We start from the raw sequence: 25,094 nt of genomic DNA, 5'->3' as shown, positions 1-25,094 counted from the left end.
CTGCTCAGGATGGGTGATGAAGGGGTATTTTCTCACACTTCTGTGGTCATGAGGCAAAGATCTACTTAAATTTATATTTTTGCAGTTCGAAACTGAAGCCCTTTGCTGACAACAGTATACTAAATGAGCATTTAAAGACAAGCATATATTACCCATTCTGGAGATCTGACTTCTGCTTATATAGTTGTTAGCACTTCTGGAAATATATTTTAGAACTGTAGTATTTTCACAACTTCACACTCAATTATAACGTAAGTATAGACAATGGATATATTCATACCGTGAAAGTTTTGTTTTTCTGAAAAGAGCTCACAAACAGATGCTTCTGTAAATTAACATTTATTTTTTGCATTCAAGCACAAATCAAGAGACTAGTTATTGGTGATAATTATGATCTCATGTTAGGCAGCTTGTGAAATTGATAATTAAATAATCTTCAGCAGCAGCAACCAAACAATGAGATACAAGGTCTCCTTGAAGTAACAACAGGTTCATGGTATACAAAACTTATACACCTCTTACAGTGCTTTAATTTACAGTCACTAATGAACATTACACCTGGACAGGGACTTGAACCCTGGACCCTCAGATTAAAAGTCTGATGCTCTACCGACTGAGCTACCCAGGCCCTTAGGGACAGGAGGCCTTGGCGTGGTGGAAGGGCTTGTGTGATCTAGGGCTCTCCAGCGCTACGTCATCGGGAACACTATGCTCCTGGTAAGGTCTCCCAAGGCGAACAGGTCTGGAGTGAAGATGCAGACTAACACGATCCAAAAACCTCCATGGAAAAAGTAAACAGGAGATCGGTTACCCTGCCTGGAATAGTGTCACCGAGACCTACCTCTGGAGCCAGGCCTGGGGGTAATGTTCCTAGGCGAGCACCTGGTGGCCGGGCAGCCCACATAGCCCAGCCGGGCTCAGCCCGAAAAGGCATCGTGGGGGGGCCATGTGGGCCCACCACCTGCAAAGTCCAGCACGGGGGTTGGGTGCAATGTATAGCTGGCGGCGGGAGGGGGCGGGGTGGCGCATGGCGTAGTAGCCCCTCGCGACAGAAACTGGCTCTTGGTACGTGGAATGTCACCTCACTTGGGGGGAAGGAGCCGGAACTGGTGCGGGAGGTTGAGAAATACCAACTAGATATAGTTGGGCTCACCTCCACTCACAGTGTTGGCTCTGGAACAAAACTCCTCGATAGGGGTGATCTCTCTCCTACTCAGGAGTTGCACAGGGTGAGAGGTGCCGGTTGGGTGTGGGGATACTCACAAGCCCCCAGCTGGCTGCCACACAGTTGGAGTTTGCCCTGGTAGACGAGAGAGTCACCTCAATGTGACTTAGGGTCGCAAAGAAGAAAACTTTGACTGTTGCGTGTGCTTATGCACCAAACAGCAGTTCAGAGTATTTGGCCTTCTTGGAGAGGGTGGGAGGGTTCTTGACAGGGCTCCACCTACAGATTCCATAGTCCTGCTGGGGGACTTCAACACTCATATTGGCAATGACTACGAAATCTGGAGGGGGGTGATTGGGAAGAACGGCTTGCCCGATCTAAACTCGAATGGTGAAATGTTATTGGACTTCTGTGCTAGCCATGGTTTGTCCATAACAAACACCATGTTTGAACACAAGGATGCTCGTAAGTGTATTTGGTACCAGAGCTCCTTGGGCCAAAGGTCAATGATCGTCTTTGTAGTTGTTTCATCTGACTTGAGGTGAAATGTTCTGAATGCTCAGGTGAAGAGAGGTGCTGAGCTGTCAACCGATCACCATCTGGTGGTGAGTTGGATCAGATGGCAGGGAAAACTGATGGACAGACCCGGTAGGCCCAGACGTTTAACGAGGGTGTACTGGAAACGACTGTCGGAGGACCTTGTCCGGAATGATTTTAACTCGCATCTTCAGGAGAGCTTCTCCCATGTCCCGGAGGAGGTAGGGGACATGGAGTCTGAATGGACCCTGTTCAAAACCTCCATTGTGGAAGCAGCCAGGCACAGCTGTGGCCAAAAACTTGTTGGTGCCAGCCAGGGCGGCAACCCGAGAACCCGCTGGTGGACATCGGTGGTGAGGGAAGCCGTTAAGCTGAAGAAGGAGGCCTTTAGGGCCTAGTTGGCTCTGGGGAGTCCTGACTCAGCAGACAGGTACCGGCAGGCGAGAAAGGCAGCAGCGACTGCGGTTGCAGAAGCAAAATCCAGGGCATGGGAGGAGTTTGGAGAGGCTATGGAAAACGACTATCAGTTGGAGAACCATCTGGCAGCTCAGAAGGGGTTGGAGGAGTTTCGCTCAGGCTGTATTCAGCAGGAGTGGAGAAACTCTGACCTCTGATGAGGACATTGAGGTGGAAGGAGCACTTTGAAGAACTCTTAAACCCAAGTGATATACCTCCCTTATAGGAGTCAGGGCCAGAGGCTTTCGGGCTGTCAGAGTCCATTTCCCTGGTGGAAGTCACTGAGGTAGTTGGTAAGCTCCACAGCGGCAAAGCACCAGGGGTGGATGAGATCCACCCAGAACTGCTTAACGCCCTGAATGTTGCAGGGCTGTCATGGTGGACACGCCTCTGCAATGTTGCATGGACCTCAGGGACAGTGACATTGGATTGGCAAACTGCGGTGGTGGTCCCTATTTTTAAGAAACGGGACCAGAGAGTGTGTGCCAACTATCGGGATATCACACTTCTCAGCCCCCCTGGGAAAGTTTATGCCGGGGTGCTGGAGAGGAAGCTCCGGCTAATAGTTGAACCTCAGATTGAAGAGGAACAATGCGAATTCTGCCCTGGCCGTGGAACAGTGGACCAGCTTTTTCCCCTCTCACAGGCAATTGAAGGGGTGTGGGAGTTCGCTAATCCAGTCTACATGTGTTTTGTGGACTTGGAGAAGGCCTATGACCGTGTTCCCCGTGAAATTCTGTGGGAGGTGCTTAGGGAGTATGGGGTACCAGGGCCACTACTGCAGGCCATTCGGTCTCTGTACATACGGAGAAAAAGCTGTGTCCGCATACTCGGCATTAAGTCAAGCCTGTTCAATGTGGATATTGCACTCCGCCAAGGTTGTGCCTTGTCTCCACTCCTGTCTGTGGTTTTCATAGACAGGATATCAAGGCACAGTCGAGGCCAAGAGGGCATTCTGTGTGGGAGTTGGAAGGTGACGTCTCTGCTTTTTGCAGATGATGATGTCCATTTGGCACTATCACAGGGTTGCCTCCAACACGGACTGGAACGGTTTGCAGCCAAGTGTGAAGCAGTTGGGATGAGGATCAGCACCTCAAAGTCTGAATCCATGGTTCTCTCATGGAAAAGGATGGCATGCCCCCTCCAGGTACGGGGAGAGAATTTACCCCAGGTGGAGGAGTTCAAGTATCTTGGGGTCTTGTTCATGGGTGAGGGGAGAAGGGAGCGTGAGATCGGCCTCAGACTGGGAGCAGCGGCAGCAGTAATGCGGTCGCTGTACCGGACAGTAGTGGTGAAGGGGGAGCTGAGCCATAAGGCGAAGCTCTCCATTTGCCGGTCGATCTACGTCCCTACCCTCACCTATGCTCATGAACTTTGGGTAATGACCAAAATAATAAGATCGTGGATACAAGCAGCCGAAATTAGTTTTCTCCGCAGGGTGTTGGGACTCACTCTCAGTGACAGGGTGAGGAGTTCGGACATCCGGGAGGAACTCAGAGTAGAGCCGCTACTCCTCCACTTTGAGAGGAGCCAGTTGAGGTGGTTCGGGCATCTGATGAGGATGCCCCCTAGGCACCTCCCTTTGGAGGTATACCGGGCATGGCCAATTGGGACGAGGTCCTGAGGTCGGCCCAGGACCTGCTGGAAGGATTATATCTCACAGTTGGCCTGGGAATGGCTGGGGATCCCCCAGGCTGAGCTGGGCGAAGTTGCGGGGAGACAGGGGCGGCTGGGCTTCTCTGCTCTCCCTGCTGCCACCGAGACCCTATTAGGACAAGTGGGATGGAAGATGGATGGATGAATGGATGGAAAATCATTGTAAGAAACTGTTTTAGGCAAGTTTAATATTATTTTAGGTAAGAAAAATAATGAAATTTGTCAGCAATACAGATCAAAGAGCTTTGCGGTGATGTGTACATTGCAAGCAAATGTCAAAATGTAGAAAAGTTGTAAAACAAATATTTGTTCAATAGATTTGTGCCAAACAAGTACAGAATTTAAAAAATTTTCCAGAAAAATGTAAACCAATTGATGTTCAAATTCTGTTGCCACATCCACAGAATATGCACTGGGTTTTAGTACTCGCACATACTTTCTGAAACTGCTTCTCCGAAGCAGGGTTGCAGCAAGTTGGAGCCTAACCTGGCAACACAGGGTGCAAGGCTGGAGGGAGAGAGGACACACCGAGGATGGGACACCAGTCCGCCACAAGGCACCCCAAGCAAGATTCAAACTCCAGACCCACCAGAGGGCAGGCACAGGTCAAACTGACTGCACCACCACAGCCCATGGTTTTAGTACTATGTTGACAAATTACTAAGGATAACATTCATTATATCAATTACACACTTTGACTTGCTAAAGTTTTTCCAGTAAATTCAAACTATCAAACTATCAAACACACTATCATTAATTAAGTAAGATAATACTCATAATTGCATTTTATGATGGTGTTTTATATGTGTACTTAATGATTTGCCTTGTTCCAGCACAGGAATTCCAAGTATGTACACTGCACTGGCAATAGACCAGTTTTGGAAATGTTACAATTACAAAACAATACTTTTTCCACTAATTTTATGTTTTTTTAACAGTTTAGCGTGCTGTCTATATGAAACTTTTGTTTCACTTCAAATTGCAAAGGTAAGAAAACTGTGTTAATCTTATGTTATTTGTAATCTTTTCAAGTATTACATTACAAAGACTGCCTAATAACCATAAGTTATTGATGAACATTTCTGCATTAGGTTGCATGAAGCAGAAGGATTGCCTTCTAGCTTATGCAAGTATGCTCAAAGATTGAATTTATGATTCAAACACTGTACCCCTGCTCTTGATTTAGAAAGTGCAACAGCTTACACTATAATAAATTCCATTAATCAACAGTCACTCTGACTGCATGGTGGGACCCAAACCTTTGTCCCTAATTTTTCCCTCTAGACCATGGCATACACTGTACAATATTCATACCATTTCTCCTGTACACCACAGAGACAAGTTAATGGTGATGCTGATCACTGAGGAAGGGTTACATGCTCTGGAGCACATTCTGTCACGATAACCAGAGAATCTCTTACCCCTTGACATTAAATAAGGTGTCCACGGTCTCATTCTTTCTATAACCATCCCTTCGCTTTCTGGTGAATACAGCCAACATACTCTTCACAATGCTCTTTATCCCTACAGGCCTCCTTACTGTGAGCTTGTACTCTTTGATTCTGTGGAACACTGTAAGGATACTGTGGTAATTCTCTGCAGCTGACACCTCATAGAAATGGCAGTGTGTGGCAAGGGCCAGGAGCCTGCCTTCCTCGCCAGAGACCACCCTGCAGTGCTGCAGGTCCCGCTTGTTTCTCATGATGACAACTGACACCTTTTCCACACCCAGACTGTCCTTCGTGGTCCTGGTGTGCTGGATCTGCCGGGCCACAGCACTAAAGGTGGCTTTGTCACAGATGCTGTCCCTGCATCCAATGCTTCCCGGATAGGCTCCGGTCCACTGCGACCCTGCACAGGACAAACTGTTATTGAAATTGGATGGATTGTCTGCTGTAAGTTCTTAAAGCTCAGTAATTTGCTTATGTATTTTTTTCTCTGTATCTTTTGCTATCCAGAATCAATTTACTGTTGCAAAGTCATTATCGACGGAAGATAGATTGCATTCAACATCTGGGACTCCTTTTTTCCCCAGGTAATATTATTCTAATGATTTAAAATCAATATAAAGTGTATCTACTAGTACTGTGCTCTTTCTGCTGTTCTGAAGGAGAGCGTGTCCTGTAAGACCTCCATGCAGGAGAAGAGGATCTACTGGGCTGATGGCTTTCTTCTGGTGTCTCTGGGGTTAGGGTTAACCCTGAAGGGTATATAAAACTATGACATCCAAATACTTAAAAAAAAAATGAGTGCAGAGTACCCATATCGCCATACTCTCCAATGAATCTTCTTGTGAGGAATCGGACAGTGATGGCTGAAAATCATCATTATATAACTGTCAACAGTTCAGTTAATTCATGTCCACAAAAGTTACACTGCTACAAAAGTCAAGTATCATTTGTTATTATCTTATTTGAATAAATGTGCTACGTTGCCATGACCAGCATCTCTTACATTTGTTACCTGACTTTCCAACATTGTTTGCTCCCAAAACCATAATATTTGATTCCATTTTCAAAAGCAACTACAAAGCAGAAAAGGGAATGGAGGGAAGAAATAAGAAGGGGGGAAGGGGAGGGGGAGGGGGAGAGGGAGAGAGAGAGAGAGAGAGAGAGAGAGAGAGAGAGAGAGAGAGTTCACAAACCCAAACCTTCGAGAAAGTCATAGTAACTCCCAGCTGTCAGTGGTGTTGGGCTTTAAAAGGTGGACAACATTAAGATCATTCCATAATTTTACCTGCGGGGGGTCCTAATTGGTCTATACAGTTATATTTATTTGCAAATGCATAAATGTTAGTTATTGTTTAAAAAACAATATGTTTATTAGCTTAAAATTTGAAGTTTGTATTATCTCTCACCAACATTGCACTTTACATATGTGCTACAGAACAGAAGTGGTACCTTCTTCAGGGATATAGCGTGAATAGCACACGACACAATCGGGAGATAATTGGATCCGGGCCTGGGCCTGTAGAGCTAGAGCTAGAGCTGTACTGGCTTTTGTGAAAAATTAAAACCATGATCAAAACATGTCAAGAGAGATTCAGACTTCAGATAGCTAAGGTAAATCGCCATGTTCCAGAAAACCCATAGACGCAATCTAAGAAGCTATTTATGCGTGACAAAAAGAGTTTAATTAAATTCATCATGCAAATGAATGAAATTTCTAGCTCGTTGGTTCCGTGTAAAAAGTTTCATGCATGCACAGTCTGAAAAGTCCGTTTTCGTTTGCACTCTGAGACTTTTTTCAACTCATCTGAATCTGTATTTTAGTCTATTACACAGGATATCATATTCCTGGTACTTATAAGTGATGTACAATTACTATAGCAGGATACATACAGTAGAGCTGCTGTACCACAGTAACGCCTAACACACTTGAGCATCAGGCGAAGGCAGCTTTATGGAGGCCAGTGACCGCCAGAACAACATGATCAAGCTAATGGCGAATTATGAACGTGTTTAATAACCGCAATCGGTAAAATGAATAAAACACAGTTATGATATCTGAGAGAAAAAAAAAAACACCAAGGCAAGACACACGAAGCTCTCATTTGTTGTTGTGTATTGTTTTTAAATAACCTAGGAAAATTATTTAATAAACCTGAATATTGCATGCAACATCTATAGGAGCAGCTTTTATGGTACCATTTTGACTGCATGTTATAAATACGCTCATTGGTCACTTTATTAGGAACACCATTCTAATGGTAGGTAGTGACCCAGTGTAAGTTGTGTATCTAGCAGTGTAAGTCACCTTGGTGAAGAAGGTGTGTGGGCTGATAACACTACATAGAGTTCATTGGAAGTCGCTTTGGAGAAAAAGTACCTGCTAAATAAATAAATGTAAATGTAGGTAGGAACCCTCTTACTCTCAGAAGAGCTTGAATTCTTTGTAGCATGGATTCAACAAGGTGCTGGAAACATTCCTTAGAGTTCCTTGTCCATGCTGACCTGATGGATTTGGATCTGGTCACTGGGGAGGCCATTGAAGTACATACTCTGAACTCGTTGCCATGTTAACGGAACTTCTTTGAGGTAACTTGTGATTTGTGACATGGCACATTGTCCTACTGGAAGTAGCCATTATAAAATGGGTAAATTGTGGCCCTAAAGGGATGTATGTGGTCATGATGCTTGATTGGTATTAGAGGGCCCAAAGTGTGACAAGAAAATATTCCCCACATCATTACACCACCATCGCCAGCTTGAACTGTTGACACAAGGTAGGTTTGTTAAATGGATTCATGCTGTTTATGCCAAATTCTGATCGTATCATCTGAATGTTGCAACAGAAATTGAGGTTCATCAAACCAGGTGATGTTTTTCCAATCTTCAGCTGTCCAGTTACGGTGAGCCTGTGTCCAGTGTAACCTTAGATTCCTGTTCTTAGCTGACAGGAGTGGAACTGTTAAGGTCTTCTGTTTTAGCCCACCCACCGTAAGGTTCAGAGATGCTTTTCTGCTCACCACAGTTGTACAGAGTTATTGTTTGAGTTTCTGTAGCCCTCTTGTCAGCTCAAATGAGTCTGGCCATTCTCCTCTGACTTCACCTCAGCAAGGCATTTCCGCCCACAGAACGCCAGTCACTGGATTTTTTTTTTTGCACCATTCTGTGTAAACTCTAAAAACTGTTGTGCGTGAAAATCCCTGAAGATCATATGCAGATAAGTTTGTGAAAGACTTAAACCACCCTGTCTGGCACCAACAACCATTCAGCAGTCAAAATTACTTACATTACAATTTCCTCCCATTTTGATGTTTTATCTGAACATTAACTGAAGTTCATGATCCACGTCTGCATGATTTTATAAACTGAGCAGCTGCCTCATGATTGGCTCATTGGAGACTTGCATGAACAATCTCGGATGCGCATGTATGCCTAATAAAGTGGCCAATGAGTGTATTTACAGTAGCCTTTTAAATTACTTTAGAGCTACTTTAGTATGCTACATGCACTTGCAAAGTGCTGACAAAAAGCTTGCACAGTCATGCACAAAACATAAATCATACGTGGCCTGAATATTGACAGTAAAGAAAACAGTGATAAATGTACTACTCCCGCAGCACAGATGCCCAGTGTTAGAAAGGACAGCAAGCTGCACTCTCTTACAAGGCTTGGGTCCTTTAATGTGTGTAGCCAAATTTTACACATGTTCTATCAGGCAGTAGCCACTTGGGGCATCTTTTATGCTGTTGTGCACTGGGGGGACATCTCATCTGGTGAGACGTTCAGACTCAAGGTGTTCATGAGGAAGGCAGGTTCTGACATGGCTCTGACCCCAGATGCATTGTGGACAGTGGCAGAGGTCACGATGAGGAGGAAGTTTTATTCACCAGACTATTGAAGTACAGTGTACAGAGATACATTTTATGAGGTTCTTTTTACCGACAGCCATATGCCTCCACAATGCCACTGAAGGACCTGTCAACTCCTCAACGCTGACAAGCAGGACGTGCCTTGAGTGGGTGCACTTCTTTTATTGACTGTTGAGTATAATTGTAGATGTCTAGTAAATGTCAGTTTTGCTATTTATTGTTTTTTTCAGATTTTGTTGTGTATAGCTGTGCACCTTGTTGTCATGTGCCCTTTGCAGCTGCTGTGTGAGTCAATTTTTTTGTAGGGATTAATAAAATACCATCTTATCCCATTGAGATTGAGATTTTTTAAGTGCATATAGCATTTTTGCAGGTTTCATGCTGGTAATATGTAATTCGTGTACTGCTGGTGCTCTGTCAAATCCCCTTGACTGTGGTATCGGAGCACATGCAGCCATACGTGACGAGTGCACAGTATTTGCGAGGTTTAACCACCAGGATGCGCCTTGTCCACAGTTTACGACTCAACCTGTCACTTGTTTCATTACTAGTTTTGGCAGTCATATGTATTGTGAGTATTTCACACTGATTTAATCACAGCTGTTCCTCAGCAAAACTACATCAAAGATATATTGTAACAAAAGCAGTTTTGATTTCAGGTGTTTTCTGCATATCTGTGTTAAAACTATGAATCATGTTTTGCTTTGGCATCACTAATAATAATCTTCTTTCCTTTAGCGAGTTGATATAAATCATTCTTGTTCATTTATATATATATATATATTATATTTATTCATTTGGCAGATGCTTTTCTCCAAAGCAGCATGCAACTCAGTAAATAAACAAGTGCATTCAACAACAGACATAGGGCTTAGATACAAACACGTGGTTATTGTAGTACATGATTTTTATGACTGGTGGGGGCTGGTTTGGCATGGATCACTGCATGCAAATTTAACACGATGCTCTGAGGTATCTTAGATGTGGTTGCGTTTACAAACATTCTGCTAACAGTCTCTTGTGAGACACAGTAACACTGATCACAATATGGATTCAGAAATTACTAGTTTCAGGATTTGCATATAATATATATACTTTAATGTACAATTTAAGCACTGGTACCTCACAGTGAAAGGGTGTGTGTGGACCCAGGAGTATATATATTATAAAAAAGGAAAATATATTACAAGTATATATTATAAAGTAATATACAGTGTATACTTTAATGTACAGTTTAAGCACTGGTACCTCACAGTGAAAGGGTATGTGTCATGACCCTGGCCTGGAGCCCTTTCCTGGGTAGGGTGAACCCTGCCTCTCACGTTAGGCTTTGAGCAGCTATGTTTCTTCAATGGGACTCTTTAGTCTGGAAACAGGCCGGGTGGCCCAGTGTGTCCTCATCTGCAAGCCGAGAGCCTAAGAGGTGTGTGTTTGTTAACTGACTACACAGTGTTGACTTTCCTGGAGTAAAGTGTTATTTTTTCCATTTGTGGCTCTGGCCACTTGTTCCTTCTCTCAAAAGCCCAGACAGTGTGATGCTGGAATTCTCTCCTTTCTTAAGAAGTTATTATATGTGGTTACTTACCTGATCTCTTAGTAAATATGCATGAGAGCTGATACTCAAATTCAGTGCTGCACTAGACATAAGCCAAGCCTTTAAATGGGCCAAATCTTTATTGTAACGATTTGATGCTGTGTAAGTTCAAGCAATACTTTGATATTTGAAAGATGATAGTAATGGTTTCAGTCCTCTTCCAGTCAATTAAGTTTTTAAAAGGACACCTGTGGCCTTTCTATGTTCCTCTCAACTCAACTTGATCTTCACCCAGCACTCTGCTTACCACATCAACATTACTGATGTTGGCTGAAAAACTTACATCATTGTTATCAGTAATATGTACTTCAAAATACATGCAGGAAAAACAAAAGCCTTTATTGAAAATGTACATTAAATTGTTATGTTTGTTCCTCTCTGAAAACTCTTCCCCTCAAGAGGTCCCATTGAAGAAACATAGCCTACGTGCATACATGCAACTGTTACCATTATGCACACAACAAATATTACTTGTAATAATTAGCAGCTTCCTTGGTGTTTCTGGTCTATTGCTATATTTAGTAGAACAGATTATTTCAAAATCGTTACTATATTTAGTGGAACAGATGGTTTCTGTGTTGAGCAGAAGCTACATGCACTCATGGACAGGGCTGTAAGAATAGGTAGGACCCCAGTATTTCTTTTTCTTCTGTGATGGTGCCTGTTTTTCTTTCTCTAGATATCATCAATATGAATAACTACACACACACACACACACACACACACACACACACACACACACACACACACACACACATTTTCAGAACCGCTTGTCCCATACGGGGTCACGGAGCCTACCCGGTAACACAGGGCGTAAGGCCGGAGGGGGAGGGGACACACCCAGGACGGGACGCCAGTCCGTCACAAGGGCACCCCAAGCGGGACTCGAACCCCAGACCCACCGGACAGCAGGACCGTGGTCCAACCCACTGCGCCACCGCACCCCCTCTATGAATAACTAATTTCACCAAAGATCAAAAAAATCAGGTGTGAGGGATAGCTGGCATGTCAAAAACAAATTTTTGTCTCCGAATGAATCACATTACCTAAGACTTGAATGATTAATTCAAACCTAAAAATAGTTGGATGAGCTGTTTTGCTGTTGTTGTGTATGACTTCCACTCTCACAGACAATTTCTTTAGCCTGCTAGATTTAGATTCTAAATTTATTTAGCTGTCTCTCCTTGTTTCAAACCAGATAACTGCGTTATAACAATATTTAACCATTACATTAGTGTGGTGGGGTGTTGCCTTTGTAAAATGTCACAAATATAGTATGTTGACAATGAAATTGTTTTGAATATTTTATTCTAGAAGGGGGTGCGGTGGCGCAGTGGGTTGGACCGCAGTCCTGCTCTCCGGTGGGTCTGGGGTTCGAGTCCCGCTTGGGGTGCCTTGTGACGGACTGGCGTCCCGTCCTGGGTATGTCCCCTCCCCCTCCGGCCTTATGCCCTGTGTTGCCGGGTAGGCTCCGGTTCCCCGTGACCCTGTATGGGACAAGCGGTTCTGAAAATGTGTGTGTGTGTGTGTGTGTGTGTATTTTATTCTAGTATACATGAATACATTTGCTGTACTTTATAACAGGAGTCTACATATCATGAAATAGTCCTACATTTGTTCTGTTAATTTATATTGTCTACAATAAAATGCAGCTTGTTTTGCATTTCATACTATGTTGCTTTATGTGGCAGAGAAGCAAGTAGCTTTGAGCTGCAAACCGACTGTTGAACACCTTGCAGGTACCAAAGTAATATTTCAAGTTTGTAGCATATTTTCATAAACACCAGACAGCCTTAATGTTTAGTAAAACAGAAAATTTCAACGAATTAATTGATGGAATAAAAATTTAATATGCGATTATTCAAATAATAACATAATAAATATTGGCCTTTGATGATACCTAAATACTAGCGGAGCTGCCTTCTGTAATCCATAGTTGTCATAGATTCAGGTGTGTTACTCCTTTACAAAATGTTAAATGAAATATTGGGTTATATAAAATTGATATATATATATATATACATATGTATATGTACAATTAATATGTCATTAGTTTCTGTGAAAACTATACACAGTTGCAGTCATTTTTTTTAAAATGACAGCTCCATTGTTTCACAAGGGTTACTATACAAATTCAGAAATTAATCGTTTCTGAACTGTATGCTGTTATAATTTCTACATATTTCTGTAATAATTGATAAATAGTCAAAAACTTCATGAGGTACTTTAAATTATTCCTCTTTATTAGTTCTACAATTGAGAGAAAGGTAGAAGATTTTTTAATATGTGCAAAATGGAATAGTCTGACCTTTACTTTAAGGTTATTGACTTCAAAGGAGCACATGCAGAGAAGGAAAAGGTTTTCAGTCTTTTTGAATTCACCTACACCAGAATCTGTCTGCATGACAGCGATAGTTTGTTTTCCGTATTCTGCTGATGTTATCTAAATCTTCAAATGCTTATAAACAGCCAAAATATTGAGACTGCTGTAGTATTATTTAGCACATTGCCATAATTCATGTGAAGATGTACTGTACATTGACAAGGTTCCCTGTCATGCCATCTATGGCATGAACACAAATTTTTCCTTGCAACTTGAAAGTTAAATTCATCCTCTTTATGAGAAAATAATCATGTAGGTGCTAACCCTAACCCTAACCCTAACCCTACACCTTTTAGAACACACATTTCACTCTGATTATTGACATGGGAATGCCCAAACCTGTTTTCTGCATATGCTGTAGCTCTCCTGTCCATCCCTTCTATTTATCGTGTCATTTATTGGGTGATATGCTCTTATTCACATATCTTTGATAAGGTAGAAAAGCTGCTTGGTGGAAAAAGGAAGCAAGAAGAAAGAAAAAAAGCAGTCCTCCATCTATAATTCTATTGTTTTGCTCTACTTTTTCTATGAACAGTTTACCATTTTTTTTTCCAACATCTTAAATTTATAAATTTTCCTGACAATGTGTATGACTACACATATATCAAAGATATTTTTCAATATTCTACACATACGAATATGTTCAATGGGTGCTCATATTATGAATGGCTGAGTGACAAATTTATGAAGATAACTTTCAGCTTATTTTTAATTACATTTTTCACAAAAATTTCTGTCTGTGGCAGAATGAATGTGAACTACATCCAGGAGATAGATGGCCAAGGCACCCAAGCAGAAGAGGAGTGTAGGACAGCTTTAATTAAACTCACTTCCATGAGGTTTACAGGTGTTCGTGAGAGTTATCACTGACAATGTGAGGAACAAACAATTTTAAGGATTACCAAGAATAAGCATCAGTCAAAAATTAACACTGTATAGAAATTTTTATTTAGTCTTTTTAAGCCAGTTTAATTGATAGTTGGTGACAGGGTGACACTGCAGCCTCACAGTGCCTGGTACATGCTGAAATCCAGCTCAGTCTATGTGGAGTTTGTATGCTCTCCTTGTGTCTGCGTGGGTTTGCTCCAGGTGCTCCGGTTTCCTCCCACAGTTCAAACACATGCTAAATTATCTATAGTGTGTGAAGGCTATATCCTCAGAGACACGGATCCATCCCAAAGGTCAAGGTCACTTTATGTGCCACAAGTCCCACACCTAGACCATACCATCACACACACACACACACACAGACTGAAACCACTTGTCCTGAGCGGGGTCACGGCAAGCCAGAGCCTAACCCGGCAACACAGGGTGTCGGGCTGGCAGGGGAAGGGACACACCCAGGACGGGACACCAATCCATTTCAAGGCATCCCATGCGGGACTCAAACCCCAGACCCCCCAGAGAGCAGGCACAGATCAAGCCCGCTGTGCCACTACACCCCCTTCGACCATACCATATTCAATTCAATTTATTTTTATAGAGCACTCTTCTCACAGAGTGAAATAGAGCCCTGAACAAAGTCATACAACAGACAGATAGTTGGCAATAGTATGTTAAATTGCTACAATAACCATGCAATTATTAAATAGGTAAGTGAGCCTACTGGCCATAGAGGAAAGGAGCAAAAATCTCCCGAATGAAAGTCAAGGGAGAAAAAAACTCTGGGGTCCAAGTTCCAGTGGCTTCCCATCCCTCCTGGGCTTTCTAGATTAAAAAAAAAAAGACTTTTAAGTCAATTTACAACTATTAATTGTAGCTGATCTCTAATCACTTGATGTTCCAGTTTGCATATCCCGTCCAACATGTTAGGAAGCATCAGCCTCTGTCAACATGGGGTGCTGATATCACAGATAGCCTCATCATACCATATTTAGAACAAACCTACATAACATGTCCATACAAAACCCAGAATAACAGAAAACACATAATGAAAAACACCATAAATGAATACATTTATTTGACACATATTTCCAAAAACAAATACATATATAAGCAGATAAATAAACAGATACATTTTGGTCTCTTTATTGCTCTGAACAATTTTCAACACATTTAAAAACCCCTGTCATGATGGTATATTGTCCAAGAGAGGTAGACACTTCCCATTATGCCACACAAAGCCAGACAAAGCGGCTTACTTCTGTCTGACAGTGAGGAAACAATATACACCGATCAGCCAAAACATTAAAATCACTAAGTGAAGTGAATAACATTGATTGTCTAGTTACAATGGCACATGTCAACAGGTGGGATATATTAGGCAGCAAGTGAACAGTCAGTTGTTGAATTTGATCTGTTGGAAGCAGGAAAAATGGACAAGCGTATAGATCTGAGCGACTTCGACAAGGGCCAAATTGTGATGGCTAGACAAGAGTGGTCAGAGCGTCTCCAAAACAACAGGTCTTGTGGTGTGTTCCCGGTGTACAGTGGTTAGTACCTATCAAAAGTAAGGGCAACCGATGAACCGGTGAACCGACAACAGGGTCATGGGCGCCCAAGGCTCATTGATGCACGTGGGAAGCGAAGGCTAGCCCGTCTGGTCCGATCCCACAGAAGAGCTACCGTAGCACAAATTGCTGAAAACCTTAATGGTGCCCACAGAAATGTGTCAGAACACACAGCGCATTGCAGTTTGCTGCGTATGGGGTTTCATAGCTGCAGACTTGTCAGAGCGCCCATGCTGACCCCTGTCTATCACCGAAAGTGCCCACAATGGACACGTGAGCATCAGAAATGTACCATGGAGTAATGGAAGAAGGTGGCCTGGTCTGATGAATCACATTTTCTTTTAGATCATGTGGGTGGCTGGGTGCGTGGGATCTGATGTGATCTTATTGCCATTCTAGTATGAATGGTTGTGTTTTTCTGGAGCTAAGTGGTCATACTGGGACAGCTTAGTCTTTCACAGTGTGTATCTGCCCTGCAATGGACTGATGTAGCATTCATGGTGTACACCCTCTTTGCATTTTCCACAATGATTCCAGGATAGACTGTGGACCACAATGACCCTGACCAGGTTTGCTGTGGCTGTCTGAATATTTTAAACATATTAATTTATTAGACAAATATATTAATGTAGCAATTAAATTTTCATTCTGGAATATTCATCTTAAGAAACCTTTCATTCTACTTTATTACACACCATTCTTTTCTTCATAGTGTTGGCCAGAAGTTCACCTGAAGACATTAAAAATGTGTTCCACATTTCTGTTGTTTCACAAGAATTCCCTGTAATGATTTAGTTAGAAAAGATTATCTAATTTAAACTTTTTAAGGAGTTGCGTGCTGCCACAGGCCATACAAACTGAGTGTGAATTATCTATCTCTGTGTCATACTTCATGACAAATATGATTCTTGGATGGTGTTAAGATGTTTTCGAGGTATGTCACTGCATTTTTACGGAGAGCACAAGCTGTCACTGAATTTTTCATGCCGGTCTTTCTCTGCGAGACCAAGCTGTGTAGATATTTATGCTAATGAGTCTGCTAAACGAATTGGCTCACTTTCATGTGTTTAATAATTCTGCTCTACTCCTGATATTAGAGCTTCCAATGAAACACTGTCTGTTAAATAGGTCTAGGGGATTAATCAGCCTTTTTTACAAGTCTGCCTTAAATTCACATTGGAATTGAAATTTCTTACAATCTTCTTTCAAAAGGTTCTAAAAATATCTTAAGTAGTTCAATACAGCTTGTGTCTTCAAAATGCACATTGCTCAATTCTCAATTCAAATGTCACACCTTTAGTATTTCAAAGACAGTGTATGTCTTGTGGGGGGGTGTGGTGGAGCAGCGGGTTGGACCACAGTCCTGCTCTTCGGTGGGTCTGGGGTTTGAGTCCCGCTTGGGGTGCCTTGTGACGGACTGGCGTCCCGTCCTGGGTGTGTCCCCTCCCCCTCCGGCCTTGCGCCCTGTGTTACCGGGTAGGCTCCGGTTCCCCGTGACCCCGTATGGGACAAGTGGTTCTGAAAGTGTGTGTGTGTGTGTGTGTGTGTGTCTGTCTGTCATGTTTATATATACATTTTTGGAATTTCAGGAACCAAACATTACAGGAATATGAGCCTTCAGTGAAACTGCTGAAGGACTAAATTAAATTAGTACATGACAAACTCAAATATTTAGCCTTCAACTGTCTTACAAAGGTAATTAATAAAAGAAAAACCCTTCTTTAAGGTGGATTCTTGGATATATATGTAAGGGTACAAGTTTTTAAAATTTAAGGATAATTTTTATAGGATCTGTCAATATTTCAGAACATACTTTACACGCTCCTGGTCCAGGCCACCGTGAAGTCCTGTCTGGACTATTGCAACTCCTCCTTGTCTGGTCTTACAGCCTCTTTGATGAAGCCTCTCCACATGATTCAGAATGCTGATACCTGCTAAGGACTGTATGTTTCTTCCTTCCCTCTCTTCATTGGTATCCTGTGGTTCCCCATGTCAATTTAAAGACTGTGGTTAGGGCCTTCAAAACAAAGGATCTGCACTCTGATACCTAAGAGACCTGATCATTTTGCATACCCCACCTCTGGCTCCGTGGTGGTTTCACTGTGACAAGGAGTCAAAAAAAAAATCTGTAAAATCTCTGACTTTGGCTCTAATGTGATGCAATGTGGGGGGTGTGGTGGCATGGCGGGTGTGTCCCCTCCCCCCTTGGCGTGGTGCCCTGTGTTGTCGGGTAAGGCTGCAGCTCGCCGTGACCCCACTTGGGAGAAGTGGTTCTAGAAATTAGTTGGTTAGTTGTGATGCAATGTGTTCTCCCTCAGAAGTGCTGGGGCATTCAAGAACTGCAGTGCTTAGAGCCTGAAAATATCTCTTTTGGATACCCTTCTTTCCTGACCTCCTAACAGTTCCATACGTTGTGTCATCTCTGATGATCACCTTTGTATTTCTAACCAGACTCAATTCTATAGGCACTTACTGCTGTTACAGGCATTCATATTAGTTATATATGATAATGTAGTTGCAGAAAACCTGGGCCTCTTTATATAAATGTGACTCATGGAAAGGGTTGCAGTAGCTCATCTCTGCAGTCTGATTCTTATACAGCCAGTGTTATAGATGCTGCATTATGCTGAATTATTGGCCCTGCATTATTTTATATCCTGCTGCGAAAACCCAGTGAGATGTCACATAGATCAGTGCACTGCTGCCAAGCCCTGAGCACCACACAATAAGAGAAATGGAGCACAGTGCTGCGTTTACTGGTGCCACTGCATCTGCCCAAAGGCAAGAATATGCAGCACTGCTGTAATTTGCAGCATCTTGTGCAACAAGATAAACTGTCAGCATTATCATTACTATCCACCTCTTTTAAAAACAGGCCAGTTTGTGTAATTGCATTATATGGTTTCTAATCATTAGATATAGGAACAATGAAGACTGATTATGACATTATAAAGATTATAATACACAGCTAAAGAACTGGAACTATTGCTGGAGAGTCTGAGATCATAATGTGTTGCTGGACACAAAAGCCATGTGTATTCCAAAGAGCTCTGTATCAGCGAGTTGCTGAAGCCTCATCCACCACCCTCTGAGTGACAGCTGCACCTTGGTTAGGGCTCATTAAAGAAAATGAGGGCCAGATGCAGCCATTTAAAAAGGCAGTTAAGACACTTTTTAAGAATTCATTTGGGGTGTGAAAGGGTAGGGTATAAAGTCATGGAATGTGCAGTTTCAATAATGTTTTGTTAGTTCAGGAAGTGCATTTCCTCCCTGCCTTTCTTCTTGGCTCTTTGAGTTGCAATAACCTTTTCTTTTTTGTTTATGTCTAACTGTGGAATCATTGTTCTTTTTGTTGTGAGAAAAAGGTCAAACAGAGTTTGTAAGTCCACCCATTGCTCCCTTATGCCTGGTCACTTACAGAACTGGGCATATGCTAATGCTCTTTGGTAGACAAGGCTATAAAACATCAGACTCTGAAGAGGTATATGACGCTTATAGAAGGATTTTTTAAAAAATATTTTTATTCAATGTATCTTTGGATTTTTTGTCTAATAACTTCAGAAAAATTTTCATGTCATCTTGTATGACTTAGTGTCTCGATTTTTCTGTAAAAATTAAACATTTTCAAGTTAGAGAGGTGTAGTGTTCCTGCTATTAAAGATAAATGCAAAATAATTTAAACCTTTTGTGCCAAGGATAATAAAACTGAAATCTCATGGCACCACAAAGACATTCATATGGTTCTCTTCTGTCCTCCTTTAAGGGCAAATCCAAATGAGAAGATTTGGCACTAGGCCTCAGAAGCAATACTGACATTCTCTCCATGGTGTGCCTAAAGGGACATCCAGGCTTTCAAAACACATGCTATAACAGAGGTGTAAAAAACTGTAAATATGTAAAGTACCAGTTTTATTTAATTTTCTACTGAACCATTGTGTCATAGTAGATTTTCCCTGTATTTATTACATAATACTTCACTATAGCAAGAAATAGAACAGAAAGACTATCTTGCAAAGTACAGAAACTATCAATTCAGCTGAGTAAATGACATTTCAGAAGTCCTAACCTCAGACATTTTTGCTTCTGTATTTGCTATAACACTTTATGAAGGTCATGTCATGGTTTCTGATATTAGGAAGGGTGATACTGAAAATATATGGTTTCCAGATTCAACCTAAAACATCTGTATCTGTCTTATACCAAATATAAAAGCACATCTGTAGCTATCTAAACACCGGAAGAGAGGCAGGCAGTGATTTTAATGTTAAGCCTCTGAACCACACTTGCTTGTACTGGAAGAAAGAAGTTCTCTCCTGTACAGTTTGTAACTTGAGCAATATGTTGTGCTTGCCTTTGGTGCCACTGAATTAGTACTGAAATAATGCTTTAAGTCAAGTCCTGTTTGTCAAATAGTTCATCTTTAGTTGCTAGAATTTACTTTGACTGAAATGCAAAGACATCCAAAATACATGTGTTGTTTCTCTTTGAGTATTACCTATTTTAAAAAATATATATTGTGTATTTTCTGCAAGGCTAACTTTTCGTAGTCAGTAGAACAGTATGTTTCAAAGGCACCTCCATAGTATCCATAGAATCATAGTAGTTTCTGCTGCCCTTTTTGTTCTATGAGATGCACAAGGGCTATTTAAGGTGATACAGAAAAATGTAAAAATTTTGTTGTAAACAAAAATACTTTTTTGAAAAAGTCACCCAAATGACTGATTTTTGGTTATTTCAGAGAGAAAAAAAAAAATCCCTTGATAAAAGTTTGGCTGTCCGTCTGATGCGTTAACCACCAGCTGTCAAAGGATATTTCTGTACGTGTTGGTTTTATTTCGGTTGCATTTCACTTCAAGAATTTTGTTCATGGATGAAATATTCAAAGAATTAATAATTTATGCCACAAATATGGTGTGAGTTTTGTAATGCTCCCTAAGCATGTACAATGCAAGCAAAAAAGAAAACTGTCTAGCTTTGCCTTACATTTCCAGTAAATAGCTTTTATTTGACCATGTGGAAAATGTCTCACAGGTTTATTACTGAAAAGTAATGTTTGTTTTGAATGTGTTTGTTGTCATGGAGGAGTGAGTGGATAAGTGGTACATGTTTTGTCGCTCCGATAGGTGAGATGGCAACAGTGGAAGGGTTTCTGTATTGAATGAACATCCCCTTGTGTCCTCATAGAAACACTTTCCCTCATCTATTTTGTGTGCGTGTCACATGCTGTTTAAGTGGCATTAATGGGAGGCATAATGATATGATCTTCTAAACTGCCTTTTACATACAGCACATGGTTATCACAAATTTTTCACTGGGAGGTAATGGCAATCCAGACAGAATGGGAATTTTCTTTTCAGTGAATGTTATTGAAATCTAATGTTGATTTATTCTGAACTTTCTTGTAGTAGTTTTTTATGAGAAGTGTCTTTAATCCAAAAAATCTCATTTTATTGTTTGCTTCCTATTTGCCTGTAGGTAGAATATTACTAAAACAATATTGCAGTGGACCGTCATTGTGTATTTTGCAGTTAGCCTGATCACTATTTCAAATATTTCATAAATACCAACATTTCAACAGGTGATGAAAACATAAAGGAATTATAAGCAAAAGAGGAATAAATGCTATTTGTGTATTTTACAAGCATTCTGCTTAAAATTCTGTGCAGTATATTTATTCCACTCTTGAGCTATGGCACGGGACTTGAGGATAATAGTTAAGTGTATGAGATATACAGCAGTAAAGCTTTTCTCACAGTAATATTAGAAACAGTTTCACTGATCTTGTACCAAGGTAACAATACTAAAAACATCAAATATCATTACTGGAAAAGCAATGCCAATACAAATAAAACAGAAGACAGACTCTAACTGCAAGAACATGCCATTTTTCGTTTTGTTGAAAAGTTGCAGCTCTATCAGCCTTTTACACTCTTTGAGCGACACATAAATGTGACACTGGGAAAAGGTAGCAAAGCCTTGCTTTTTTTGGACATAGTCAAATCCACATATTAAAGAGATTTCAGAGGGTATAAACCATGAGCTCTGTCAAATCACAAAGAGCAACACACCCCATCATACCTATAAAGGACTGAACCCAAGTGGGTTTCCTCGCAGTATTAGTGGAAGAGGCCATCTCTGTTTTCCCTCTTCAGTAATTGTGAGAGGGAGATTTTGGGCTGCAGTCAGCAGATCTTAAAACGTGAGATTCACAGGTTTCCTGTAATGAGATGTTCCCGTAATGCTTCCTTTCTCTCCTGCACAATACAAATAGTAGTCAAGTCTAGTTTAAGGTAAGGGAGAGCAATTTTTTCCCCTCCGTGAACCACCACCTTACCGTGGTGGAGGGGTTTGAGTGCCTGAATGACTCCAGGAGCTATGTTGCCTGGGGCTATATGCCCCTGATAGGGTCTCCCATGGCAAACAGGTCCTGGATGACAGACGAGACAAAGTGCGGTTCAAAAGCCCCTTATGAAGAGACTAAAACCAGGTTTACCCTGCCCGGTATGGGGTCACCGGGGCCCCACCCTGGAGCCAGGCCTGGGGGGGGGGGCTCGCATGTGAGTGCCTGGTGGCCAGGTCTATGCCCACAGGGCCTGGCCGGGCTCAGCCGAAAGCCATGACGTGGAGCCACTCTTCGGTAGGCTCACCACCTGCCAGAGAGACCGTAAGGGGCCGGTGCATTGTGATTTGGGCGGTGGTCGGGGCCGAGTGCCTGGCCGACCCAAACCTCGGGCGCCAACTCTCGTTTTTGGGACTTGGAATGTCACCTCACTGGCGGGGAAGGAGCCTGAGCTGGTGTGGGAGGTTGAGAGATACCGTCAAGATATAGTCGGGCTCACTTCCACTCACAGTTTGGGTTCTGGAACCACTCTTCTCGACCAGAGGTGGACTCTCTACTATTCTGGCGTTGCCCGGGGTGAGAGGCAGCAGGCAGGTGTGGGCTTATTATTAGCCCCTCAGTTTAGCCGCCATGTGTTGGAGTCTATCCCGGTGAATGAGAGGGTCATCTCCCTGCGCCTTCGGGTCAGGGAACGGTCTCTCACTGTCGTTTGTGCTTATGCGCCTAGCGGCAGTGCAGAGTACCCGGCCTTTTTGGAGTCCCTGGAGGGCATGCTGGAAAGCGCTCCCACTGGGGACTCTGTCGTTCTACTGGGGGACTTTAACGCCCATGTGGGCAGTGACAGTGACACCTGGAGGGGCGTGATTGGGAGGAACGGCCTCCCTGAGCTGAACCCGAGCGGTGAGTTGTTATTGGATTTCTGTGCTAGTCACGGTTTATCCATAACAAACACCATGTTCATGCATAAGGGTGTCCATCACTGCACTTGGCACCAGGACACCCTAGGTCGGAGGTCGATGATCGACTTTGTAGTTGTTTCTTCTGATCTTCGGCCATATGTCTTGGACACTCGGGTGAAGAGAGGGGCTGAGCTGTCAACTGATCACCACCTGGTGGTGAGTTGGATTCGATGGCGAGGGAAAAAGCTGGACAGACCTGGCAGGCCCAAACGCATAGTGAGGGTCTGTCGGGAACGTTTGGCGGAGGCCCCTGTCAGAGAGGTCTTCAACTCCCACCTCCGACAGAGCTTCAACCAGGTCCCGAGGGAGGTAGGGGACATTGAGTCTGAATGGACTATGTTCCACGCTTCCATTGTTGGGGCGGCGGTTTGGAGCTGCGGCCATAAGGTCTCCGGCGCCTGTCGCGGCGGCAATCCCCGAACACGGTGGTGGACACCGGAGGTAAGGGATGCCGTCAAGCTGAAGAAGGAGTTCTATCGGGCCTGGCTGGCCCATGGAACCCCTGAAGCAGCTGACGGGTTCCCTACGGGCCAAACGGAACGTGGCTCTGGCAGTCGCCGCGGCAAAAACTCGGGCTTGGGAGGAGTTCGGTGAGGCCATGGAAGAAGACTTTCGGTCGGCCTCAAAGAGATTCTGGCAAACCGTCCGGCGACTCAGAAGGGGGAAGCGGTGTTCCACAAACATTGTTTACAGTGGAAGTGGTGCGCTGCTGACCTCAGCTGAGGATGTCCTCGGGCGGTGGAAGGAGTACTTTGAGGATCTCCTTAATCCCTCCGACACGCCTTCTGTAGAGGAAGCTGAGGCTGGGGACTTGGAGGGGGACTTGTCCATTACCCTGGCTGAAGTTGCTGAGGTAGTCAAAAAACTCCTCTGTGGCAAGGCTCCGGGGGTGGATGAGATCCGCCCCGAGTTTCTCAAGTCTCTGGATGTTGTGGGGCTGTCTTGGCTGACACGCTTCTGCAGCATTGCGTGGAGCTCGGGAATGGTCCCTCTGGACTGGCAGACCGGGGTGGTGGTCCCTCTTTTTAAGAAGGGGGTCCGGAGATTGTGTTCCAACTATAGGGGGATCACACTCCTTAGCCTCCCTGGGAAAGTCTATGCCAGGGTACTGGAAAGGAGAATCCGACTGATAGTCAAACCTCGGATTCAGGAGGAGCAATGCAGTTTTCGCCTTGGCCGTGGAACACTGGACCAGCTCTATACCCTCACTAGGGTGTTGGAGGGTTCGTGGGAGTTTTCCCAACCAGTCCATATGTGTTTTGTGGACCTGGAGGAGGCATTCGACCGTGTCCCTTGTGGCATCCTGTGGGGGGTACTTCGGGATTATGGGGTTCGGGGCTCGCTGCTATGAGCTGTTCGTTGCCTGTATGACCGGAGTAGGAGCTTGGTTTGCATTGCCGGCAGTAAGACAGACCTGTTCCCGGTGCATGTTGGACTCTGCCAGGGCTGCCCTTTGTCACCAATTCTGTTCATTATCTTCATGGACAGAATTTCTAGGCGCAGCCAGGGAACGGAGAGTGTCTGTTTTGTGGCCGCAGGATCTCATCTCTGCCTTTTGCGGACGATGTGGTCCTGTTGGCTTCATCAAATCAAGACTTGCAGCATGCACTGGGGAGGTTTGCAGCCGAGTGCGAAGCGACGGGGATGAGAATCAGCACCTCCAAATCCGAGGCCATGGTTCTCAGTCGGAAAAAGGTGGATTGCCCCCTCCGGGTTAGGGGGGAGTTGCTCCCTCAAGTGGAGGAGTTTAAGTATCTTGGGGTCTTGTTCACGAGTGAGGGAAAAATGGAGCGGCAGGTTGACGGACGGATCGGTGCGGCGTCCACAGTAATGCGGTCATTGTACCGGTCTGTTGTGGTGAAGAGGGAGCTGAGCCGTAAGGCGAAGCTCTCAATTTACTGGTCAATTTACGTTCCTACCCTCACCTATGGTCATGAGCTCTGGATCACAACCGAAAGAATGAGATCGCGGATACAAGCGGCAGAAATGAGTTTCCTCCGCAGCGTGGCTGGGCGCACCCTTAGGGATAGGGTGAGGAGCTCAGTCACCCGGGAGGAGCTCGGAGTAGAGCCGCTGTTCCTCCGCATCGAGAGGAGCCAGTTGAGGTGGCTCGGGCATCTGTTCCGGATGCCTCCTGGACGCCTCCCTGGGGAGGTGTTCCGGGCTTGTCCCACTGGGAGGAGACCTCGGGGCAGACCCAGGACACGTTGGAGAGACTATGTCTCCCGGCTGGCCTG

At 43.6% G+C, this 25,094-nt stretch overlaps 1 non-coding gene across 1 annotated transcript; it reads right to left on the bottom strand.

Annotated features, from left to right (window-relative positions):
- Positions 1-555: 555 nt before the first annotated feature.
- On the bottom strand, positions 556-628 carry trnak-uuu (transfer RNA lysine (anticodon UUU)). The gene has a single exon. It is a non-coding gene; the product is annotated as a tRNA-Lys (tRNA).
- Positions 629-25,094: the final 24,466 nt, after the last annotated feature.

The sequence above is a fragment of the Scleropages formosus genome, chromosome 11, assembly GCF_900964775.1.
Source record: "Scleropages formosus chromosome 11, fSclFor1.1, whole genome shotgun sequence".
Lineage (NCBI taxonomy): Eukaryota > Metazoa > Chordata > Actinopteri > Osteoglossiformes > Osteoglossidae > Scleropages > Scleropages formosus.
Note: the sequence above shows the minus strand (reverse complement) of the source record. Positions and strands in the feature narration are given on the sequence as shown.